Source organism: Condylura cristata, unplaced genomic scaffold (genome assembly GCF_000260355.1).
Source record: "Condylura cristata isolate star-nosed mole 26May11 unplaced genomic scaffold, ConCri1.0 scaffold00007, whole genome shotgun sequence".
In the NCBI taxonomy this organism is placed as follows: domain Eukaryota; kingdom Metazoa; phylum Chordata; class Mammalia; order Eulipotyphla; family Talpidae; genus Condylura; species Condylura cristata.
The window spans coordinates 48,162,980-48,171,634 of NW_004567108.1; the positions used below are offsets into that span (position 1 = coordinate 48,162,980).

Below are 8,655 nucleotides of genomic sequence, written 5' to 3' on the forward strand. Positions count from 1 at the left end.
ACTTTTGTGTTAGAAAATGGTTATTTTGTAAAAATACACTGTTTAACTTATTGTAGGTTTGCTATTTTTTGAATGAGTAAATATTTGAACTTTTTTTTCAGTTTAGATTTCTGTTGCTATCAATATAATATATATTAGTAAACCAGCATGAAACAAGTTCCTTGGGTCTTAAATAACTTTTCAGAGTATGAAAAGTTCACAAGATGAAATATTGACAAACACTGACCTATTAGGATAACTGGTTGCATTCCATAGAGTAACCCTAAAGTCTGGCACTATGGCTAGTGTATATATTAAATGATCCTGTGCGATAGTATGATATATGTTGTGCTTGTGTTGTTCCTTCTCAGCACACACATTTTGTGCCCCATGAAAAATAGCAATGAACCTGATCCATCCCCCATTTCCATCACCCCTGCACATGAGACTTCAGAAGATTTGTGATTCTGGTTTTTACAAAAGAAACCTGTGCCTTTAGCATAATCCAAAAGGACTCCAAAGGAGTCCAATGTGTAAAAATAAAATTAAAGAATGTATTTATGTCCCATACTTAATGGTAATTCTATAGTTCTGATCCTATTCATGAAGCTTTGGCATCTTTTCCCTATATTTGTGAAGGTAAAGAAGCTAATTAAGAAAAAATACATACGGCCCTCCCTGGTGGCGCAGCTGGTTAAGGTGCAGCGGGTTAAAGCGCAGCACTAAGAAGCTAAAGCCACTTCAGCATGAGTTCGATCCCCACCTGCCCCAGAGGTGATTCACATGGTGTGGCAGACCTCTCCTGACCTGCCTGCTGCTCCCCTCAGCAGTGTAGTTCATCGATCTGCCTGTTCTGCTCCCCGCTCTGTCTCTGGTGAAGCCTCTCACCATTCTGGCCCCTCTAGCCTGTACCCCAGTTCTGTATGCACAAATAAACAAATCTTAAAGAAAAAAAGAAAAATACATAAGGTCCTTCTAATGAATCACAATCACTTTAATTTGATTGTTACATAGGGTTTGATTTGTAAATTGTTAATTTTAAAAGGACCGTCTCTCCCTTTCCTATATCTCCAGATAGCTTCTTGGATCTCTTTAGTTAAATGTAACTTTAACACCTTCAGGTCCTGAGGAATATGTAGTGTATGAATCCAGAAGAATTAGATAGCCAGTTGATCTTTGACAAGCAAATTGCCTCTTAAATATTTTTTTAAAATAGTATCTTGGCCAGTAAAAGTTGTAATTTAAATTGTAAATGTGATTCTGTTTTTTACTCAATACTATCAATAACCTTCCCCTTTCCATCTTTTGAGCCACCCAGAATATGATCCATTTAACTTCTTAAGCAAATGGACAGATGATTCTTAAATTAATGTAATCATTTTTGGAGCTATTGATATATTGTATGTTTATAGCAGTATTGTTTTAGTTGCTGCTGAAGTATCAAACCCAGGAAGAGCATTGTTTAATGGAAGGAAGTAAAACATTTAGAAGGTAATTTAGTTGCCTTAGAAATAAAACTACATGCTGATTTAATCCAACTCCCAGTTTTTGATTTTCAGACCTGCACTATAACTAGCTACTCTTCAACGTGAAACCTCAGCACACGCTAACCCGTTAGCTTTCTTGGCATGACCTACCCTGTGTGGCTACATTGAACTGAATCATTCAACAGAGGCATTTGTGATCATCCACTTAAATATTGCAGACTTTCAGAATTTTCTTGACAGAAATTAGCTAGTAGGCTCATTGTTTTCTAATGACTATTCCAAATGAGCGGTAATAACATCACATAATAGAAATAGAAGAGGATGCTTGCTATAGGAAACAGAGTGCTTCCAATCCACTGTTGTTCTATCAGTCTGGAGCAACTCTGTTTGATACCGTATGTGATTTAGATTAAAAATTGCATATATATTGAGTATCATGGTGAACAGCAAGATTCTGGAGTCAGAAACTGCCATTCACTTAATTTTTGGCGTTGGATATATAATTTAACTTCCATTCCCTTGCCTGAGTTTGCAATGGCAATACCTGTTTCATGGGATTTGTTGTAAGGATTCAATGAGATAATCCATGTAAAACATGTAGAATAGATCTTGGCACAGAATCAGGGCACCATTATGTTTATCTGTATGTAGGCATTACAACTATTGTTCTATTTGGAAGATCAGGGTTCCCAGGAACCAATGAGCTATGATATTTGCCAAAGTGTTTGGTTTCTGATTGCTTCTGGAATCACTGGTGAAAAATTTGTGAATGCTGCAAATAACCTTAAGTTACTTAAAACATTGTTGGATGTGATAAAACAAGCTCGATAGTTGGATAATTACTGCTAAAATCTATTTACTCTTAGTCTACTGTCCTCTTTAGTAAACTGAGACTCCAAAGGAGGAGCCTAGTGATGAACTGGGGGAATGTAGAGGATTTCTTCCTTTTTTGACAGTGGGATTCATCACATTTGTGCCAATTCCTGGAAACACTGTGCCTCATTGAAGCTTTAATTTAGTTAGCTAGACATACATCTTGGGGCCTACCAAACAGAAGTGATTCTTTTTTTTCTCCCCATTTTTTTTATTACAAAAGTTTATTTTTACATCATTTTGTATATATTTTTTTCCATCTCGATTGTAATCCCCGCGGATTTCCCATCACCAAGTCACCTGTGTGCCATCACCATAATCCTGTGCATTTCCCTCCCCCCCCCTCATTTTTGATCCCATTCCCCACTCCACCCCCACAAAATGTCTCTGGTATATGGTTGTTCATTATTTTTGTTATTTTCTCGCCTGGTTGATTATACTCCCAAACAGAAGTGATTCTTAGGGATTTTTTTTTTTCAATTTTAGGACATTAATCAGTCACTTTATAGCAGGTGAAATTATTAGCTGGCAAACTAGAATTATCCTGGAATTAATAAAGTAAAAATAGACTGCTGAAAATATTCAAGTGAGGATAACTCAGAGTCTGCTATTAACTGAAATCAGTTAACATTTTACTTGTCTAAAAAGGTGCTTCATAGACTGCAGCATGAGAAGGACTATTTTTAGACTTTCAATGCAAGATACTGATCTGGATGAGGAGCAGCTCCCTAGCCTCACTTCTCACCTAGATGGTTGATGGTCAAACAATGAGAATTTTTCCAGTATAGGTCCAACTTTAGAATTGGTCTCAACCATGTGATCATTGAAAGACTTACTTTAAACTTCATTAAATACTTTCATGTTGCTATCAACATTATGCTACCTAACACTCCCAATGTAGCCAGAGACAAATCAAAACAAACAAAACCTGTCCTATTTGGATAGTGGAATGGTCACCAAAGGCTGGAAAGTGGCAGGGGAGGGGAGACAGTCATGGAAGTACAAACTTCTAAGTACAAGATTAATAACTTCTGGAAGCCTAATGTACAGCATGGTGATTTCACTTAACAATAATGTACCATTATATACTTGAAATTTACAGGGAGTACACAGGTAATGATGGGAGATGATATGTTAATTAGTTTGATTAAGGTAATCATTTCACAGTGAGTACCTATAGCAAAACATCACTTTGTATACCTTAAGTAAATGTAATTTTTATTTATTAAAAATAAGGAAAAATCAACAAGCTACCATATTTAAGATACAGCTCTTATAATTCCACAGGTGTGATTGAAGTTTTTGACTGTTATACTTTTGGTTCAGCTGCAACAGAGAATATAGTTTTATAGAACAAAGTCTGTAGAAAATAAAATAGATATTCCAAAGCAAAGTCTAGAATAAAGCGTTGCTGATCCTGTTACCAGTGAGACTGAATACTTGTGACCCCAGAAACAGATAGAATATGCATGATGTAACGAGAAGTGTTAACTGGAGACAAGAAATGCCATGTCTGCATTTGAACTAGCAATTTCTTGTTTCCATTTTAACTTACAAGCAGCCCACTGACTTGAGCCAGAAGGACTGGGATTGAGTTCTAGTTCTGACACTTAATAATTTGGCTCATTTTGCATGAGTCTCTGAAAGATGAAAACTGAAGTCTCAGTTTTCTCATGTCATTTCACAATGACAAAATCATACTTACTTCAAAGGAGTGTCCTGAGGATTTGATGAGATGATGACTGTTAAGTGTTCTTGAGGAGCAAAATTGTCACATTAACATGAGTGGTTCCCTCATAGTCATCAGATACCCAGGTGCTGAACAAATGCTTGGTTAGGCTTTGTGAACAGTGGCTATGCCTACTGGCAAAGCCAGAGAGAGTTGGTTTAAACAAATAAACTAATAGCTTCAGCTAAGGCACTTAGTGGGCTTTTTATTCAGCCACTATTAGAGAACCAAAAACATTTACACATAATTAACATTTCATCACTTTTATTTTTGACAAGGGAGGTTTTGACCTAAAATAGTTTTGGTATTCACATGCCAATTTTTTTTATTTTTCAAATTAAGTAGTTCTATTAAGTGGAAAAGAAAAAACACCATAAGCAACTGTCACTTGCTTCATAGATGATGTGCTATTTCCTGGAAAAGTGTGGAAAGAGCAGATCTATTTCTGTGACATTGTATTAGTTTTAGGTGTACAACCAGATGTTTTGATGTATACAATGCAAAAAATTACTACTACAGTAAAGCCATTTAACAATCTATAACCTCACAAAGATACAAGTTCTTGTTAATATGAGAAATTATAGGATCTACTCTCTTTAGTAACTTTCAAATATACAATACAGGTTGTAAACTTTAGACGGCAGACCTTGCATATTTTATGGCTTCTTTTTGATTCCTTATTTTTTAGGAGATGTTGATTCCTGCCCACTTCAATTTTGCTAATCACAATGCAACTCACAGACCCTACCCAAGCAGAGGGGTAAGTGATTACAGTGCAAATTATAGTACAAATTGACCTTAAAGCATCAACCTACCTGAATGGAATTATCATATTTTTTCTTTTGGATGAAGTTTAGCCAGTTGTTTTAATAAAATATTCAACTGTTTTGCAATCAAAGCCATTAAGAATCTCAAACTGTTCATCTTATGAAGCTTAAATGTTCTCATGTATTGGTTAGGGGCTGAGTTCAGATTATAATTAGTCATAGCAATCTATGTTTAGGCACAGAATGTCATCCTGGTAAATATATATACATTGCATTAATCCTGGAAGTTATTGATTAGATAAAAAGATCTTTTAAAATGAATAATATGTGCATAATATGAAATATAACAAAGGATAAAATATACCAACTGGGAATTAATTTTATAGCTAGTTTGGCCAAATTAATTTTATCAACCCTCTACCCACAATTTCCCTATCTCTCCGCCATCGCTAGTAAAGCTCTATGATTCAAAACAGGATTTCCTGTATGCTACCAGAAGCATCTGTGACTTATAAGGTTCTTGCCAGTTGTTCTAAAGTTCCCCATTTGGGCCTTTCAGTCTTGGGGAAGGGTGTCCAAAGGAAGAGTGAAGGCTGAGGTCTTGCAGAGTGTCCCCACATAGGTTTGTGTGTGTGCTCAGCCTGAGGGGCTAGCAGAGGGGCTGCCATTTTCCTCCATATCTTAACGAATCTGCATTCCTCCTGTACTCCACTCATTCCCTCTGTACTCCACTTTCTGTCCTTAGGTTTTTAATCTTCCTTGTCACAGACCACTGGCTTCTCTCCTTCTAGGAACCCCTGTGCCTCTCCAGCTGTCCCACAGGCCATTCCAAAGCTTCCTCACCTCTTGTTTCCAAAGAAGCTCTTCTAACTCGATCAGCTTTTAGAAGAGATATTCAAGTGGTTGTTGTTATAGCTTCAGTTAAAGTACATGACAGGAAACAAACTTCATGGGTCTGGTGAATTGATTTTCATGACTTAACACAAAAAATGAAAGCTAGGTTGAGCTGAAATGTAAAATTATCACAAGCAAAACAGGAAACAAATTTTTTTTTTCAGTCAACCATTTCCAACTAAGGACTTTCTGTATAACACTGTCTATGAAAAGTTCACTGTTCAGCCTGAAATAGATTGAAATGATCCAGTGGGGGCACATACACTGAACCCCAGGACTGTGTGGAAGACATATTTGGCGCCAGGCCCCTGAGCTGCTGTGGGTAGGCCAGCTGTGAAGACCCAAGTATCTGTGTGCAAGGGACGCCTTTGAAAGCTGGCTTTCTAACAAGATGAATGTGAAAGCCACTGGGGAGGAGAAAAAAGGCAGCACAAAACTGCCACTTGAGCATTGCTTCCTGCCCATAGCTCTAGCTCTTTGCTGACAGTTATTCTTAGGCCTTTTTCTGGCTTCAAAGGTTTCCTCTTTTCTATTTTTGGTAGTGGAGTATAGATTTAGATCTACATAACCTCTCTTCACTACTAATCCATGCCCCAAAGAGAGTAGAGTTGCTGTTTTCTGTAGTTATCAGTTCTCCTTCTTTTCAGCACCTCCAGATGATTTTTAATATTAAGGACACAGATTTATGGGAAGGAGTCATTGAGTTTTCAAACTGATTTGTAGTTTCCTAATTTGCACATTCCTTTCTCCAGCAGAGGCATCTCAGAGATCATGTCAAATAATAGGGCATGACTTCTGTGATGAGTGAAAGAATCCAGGTTGGTAAAACAGATGGTCATCAAATAGCCCAAAAGTAAGCAGGGGTGATTTGCGTTGGAGTAACATATAAATAATTAAGCACAATTCCATTTTGAAAAGAAATAATTGATGCCTATGTAATCTAAAAATAGCTTGATCTATATAAGCTGCAACTAAAAAGTATGAACTTTCCCAGACTCCAGCTTGTGCAGAGAAAAACCTGTTACCCAGAGCAGCACTTTAAATTTCATGGATGTTTCATCTCATGCATTCATATCTTATCCTTGAATCACTTCTATTTATTTCTGATTTCAACTATCACCTGGGTTTGCTCAGGCCAACTACTAATACTAACTTCACATGATAGTATTTTATCCAGATAAATATCTCAACATTTAAAAATATATATTATGCTTTCAAGTTCTCCCACTAAAATTCTAAGGCTGCCCTAATTTGACTGAATGCAAGTTGGGGATCAAGAATTTGTCCTGTCAGCCCAGTTACCTCAGCCACGTGGTCTTAATCAGATCTCCTTTCCTGCCTTTCAAAGAGAGGGGATCTTATACTTGAGGAGAATTATTATGAAAAATTACACTTAAGGACTCAACCTATCTTCCCTAGGTTACCCATATATTTCTGTCCACCACAGTACCTGGTTTGACCTTCATAACACTCTAGAAACTATGAAATCATAATCCAGAAATATTCAACATTTTCCACTGATTTTATGTTGTTTTACAAAGAACAGAATGAACAGAAACATATAGTGATTAAAAGGAAGTGGACATAGACACTTTGCAAATGGATAATTGGTATAGAAAAAAACATCTAAAATATATATTGTATATGGGGTTTTCAATACTGGGAAGATGTCTTAAATGTATTTTACATAATAGTTTTGAGCAGCAGGCAGCATATCTGCTAAGTGGCAGTATTGACAGTGAGCTAAAAACTGTGTAATAGAGTTAAAAAGAAAGACTCCCTTAACTTTTTTTCAGAGCATTTTTATCCTGATGAATATTTTTATTTTAAATGTGTCCCAGTGTCAGTCATGCTCAGAAAGAAAGCACTGTGTTTCCCAAGGCAATGATAATTTGCCTTTTTTTTCTTTTAATGGAGCAAAACACTGACTTTTAATAGATTATCTAGCCTTTTCCATACAGAGTGAGTCTTCCCTCAGAATTCCTATGCAAATATTCAAGCTCCCGGGTTGAGAAAAGGTTAAAAGGAACTGAAAAAGTCTATAGTGCTCTTTCTGCGATACACTCCAACACTTGGCAGGATGAGGTGTTCATGGCAGGTGCTGGATTTGCTATAAATGGACAATGTATAAACAGAGCTGACAACTGGGAAAACAAGAATAACAGTGGGGAATGCTGGCATTCCAGGGGCCGTAGTTGGTTTCCTATCAGATGGTCCTCAGCATGGAATTATTGATAGCTGCTGCTCTGAAAGAAAGCCAGTTGGCTGCTGCATAGAGGGCTGTACCTCAATTCATGCATGATCTGCTGCTAGATATTTTAAATAGGTCAGTGCAAATTAGCTTCTTCAGGTTGGTACTTCCTTAATTAGCAATTTAATTGTGAAGTCTTCTCCTCCCTCCTCAACCTTGACTGAATTTAACTCTCTTCCCTTTCTATAATGCCAGAGGACTGGGAACTGGGAGAGTCTGACTCAGACAAAAGAGGATCTGGGCAGCAAGGGTGGATTTTGAGCAGCCCTTCGTGACCAAGGCCAATACAGAACCTGGCTAAGGCAAGTCACATGTGCAACCCAGGCCAGCATTTTTGGCCTTGTGTCCTGGGGGAAAAAGGAGCAGGGCCTTTGTGCACTGAACCCTGGGGGGAGGAACAGAAATGTACAGCAGATGTATTTCATTTCCCTCTTGCTGTTTTTCAAGGGCTGCTAGTTACACTGAGACATTCCTAAGACCCTTCAGCAAGGCTGCTTTCAGAGTTTTCCCATGGTGCATTCTAATGACCACATCCATAGTTTCCATTGCTTTTGTTTATTTTTTGGACTATTTCTCCCCTCTTCCAATGGAAAAGCTGGATGGTAGTTCCTGGGTGATGGCATTGGATGACATTCCTGCGTATTTGTCTGCAGTCTTGCATGGGTGCAGGGTTTG

At 37.5% G+C, this 8,655-nt stretch overlaps 1 long non-coding RNA gene across 1 annotated transcript in view; it reads left to right on the forward strand.

The window, feature by feature from the left end:
• LOC101633317 overlaps positions 1 to 8,256 on the forward strand; it is a 16,862-nt gene extending 8,606 nt beyond the window's left edge. Inside the window, exons 2-3 of the long non-coding RNA XR_001145194.1 lie at positions 4,757 to 4,828; positions 8,176 to 8,256. This is a non-coding gene — a long non-coding RNA (uncharacterized LOC101633317). The remainder of the gene's footprint in view (positions 1 to 4,756; positions 4,829 to 8,175) is intronic.
• The last annotated feature ends 399 nt before the right edge of the window (positions 8,257 to 8,655 follow it).